The sequence below is a fragment of the Hippocampus guttulatus genome, chromosome 10 (genome assembly GCF_054856545.1).
Source record: "Hippocampus guttulatus isolate MCC_2025c chromosome 10, RoL_Hgut_1.0, whole genome shotgun sequence".
NCBI classification, from domain to species: Eukaryota; Metazoa; Chordata; class Actinopteri; order Syngnathiformes; family Syngnathidae; genus Hippocampus; species Hippocampus guttulatus.
Window position 1 is genome coordinate 15,515,950 of NC_141270.1, and position 2,280 is coordinate 15,518,229.

Sequence of the window (2,280 nt, forward strand, 5' to 3'; positions counted from 1 at the left end):
AGATAAGCATATTAAAAACGGGTGAGTGGGGTGATTCCAGGTTCTCAGGTCGGGTCTGTTTATTCAATAGCCATTCGGTTTTGATGGTGGTGTTCTGTAACTTTTATTCTTTCCACATTGCATTGTGTAAAACTCAACTTTTGATTCATTGATATCCGCACAATAATTTGCCGGTATAGCATTGTGCAGCATTCAGGCACTTCAAACCTGTATCTGTGTTTTTTTGGGCAGCAGTGGCTACCTCCATGGTGTTCTCCAATAATGACATCCATTCTTGTTTCACTGCTTACCTATGGTAGTTTGGTAAACAGTTGTTAGTATTTGCCAGAGATTTCTGTAAGTCTTTAGCCAATACTGTAGGATTCCTCTTCACCTCATTGAGCATTCAATGATGTGCTCTTTCAGGGAGACTAGAGGTTTGAAGCGTGTGTGTGTGTGTGTGTGTGTGTGTGTGTGTGTGTGTGTGTGTGTGTGTGTGTGTGTGTGTGTGTGTGTGTGGGACAGCGGTCCTACATGTGTATCCCTGAGACAGAGAGGATGGAGAGAGATTTTAGCTTGCGCTACACTTTCCATTACAAAGAAAAGGAATTTAAGTCTTAAGGCCCCTTATATCATGCCTTGGATATATGTACCTGCATATTTGGCTGAAGGCTCCTTCCGCCATAGTGATATACGATTATGTAAACAGGATCCCCAACTTCAGTACAACCAACAAAACTTGACTTTATACACCTGGGAATTGGTCTCAACGCACCACGGAAATCGAGAACGTATTTATGAAATATGCAGCAATCTGTGACAGGGTCAAGGAAGAGAGCCACTGGCTTCTTTCACTGTTTCAAAATGCAGGTGAATTAGTCTGTGTCAATGGAATGACCCTTCCTTTGTCCTGTTGCAGACCTTGATCATCAGATGGTGTAAAGTCCATCACACTACTGTCTGGGTTGGAGTCAGACTTCTCAGGGTTGACGGTTATGAGTAAAACATTCCAGTTGATTCAGTCACTAACATCGATAAGAACAGTGCGTCACAGTCCAAGCCCTCGTAATATCCAACCAGACTAGCTTCCGCATGTATCTCATTATGTTCTTTTCATCAATTTGAGATGTGAATTCCTTTGGACAGAATGTGGACTTGAGTCAAATTTTATCACTGTTCTCTTCTGTAAATCCTTCCCCTGCCAAACTCGTTACTATCCTGCCAGCATGAGAGCACACACACACACACACACACACACACACACACACACACACACACACACACACACACACATTCACTTGCTCACATGCAAACACACGCACCCCCAGTACCCCCCCCCCCCACCCTCCCGCCGATCCCCCCCCACACACGCACACACCCACACATGCTTCAAACCTGCTTTGCAGCATGATAGGCTCTTACAGAATTAGATCCCATCAATCAAACAAAATCACATCCTTAATTTATATATTTTTAATGTCTGAGTTATAAATGACCCAACAGTAGCATTTATTGCACAAAAAATGCTCAGTACTATATATACATACATACATCCATAATTCAGCGATTCTGCTTCAAATATGGGTGGCACAAGCAATGTGGTTGGTGGGCACGTCCCCCCCTCTACAGGCCACACCCAATTACAATAAGTGGTATCGAAAATGGATGGGTGAATGGCTTAGAAAGGACATGCGTTTCCTTTCATCCATCCATTTTTGTATACTGATGCCTATCTCAGCTGACTTTGGGCAAGAGGCAAATACAGTAAGTACTCAAATTAACAACATTCAAACTCCACACAAGCAGGCCAAACCTTGGTTTGGAACTGCCAAGCTTTGATCTTGGATCTGCTCACCACATCACTCACGGTGCTGCACATGCATTTTGAATGAAATAAAAATGAATGTATACATTTACAATTTTGTATATAAAGTTGCCAAATATTAAAACTGTTCATGAAAATTAAGTATTTTTTTTACAGTCATTCAGTAATTATAATTGCAAAAACTAGTACATCACTGCCACCCACAGGACACAGGTTTTATCTTTGGCGAAGGTCTGCGCTGCACTCTCAATGTTTTAAAACACGTCATGAAATATATAACTGTGAGCACGAAATTAAATGTTGTCAAGACATCCATACAAATAACAGTGTAAATCAGAGGTTCGTGATATTTTGTGGAAAAGAGGTAATGAAGATAGGGTCATCAGCGATCAAAAGAGCAATTTCCCACTTAATTCGCTTCTATCTACATGAGTGCCGGCCGTGCTGTCGCCAGAGGACGCAGGGGGCCAAGAGAC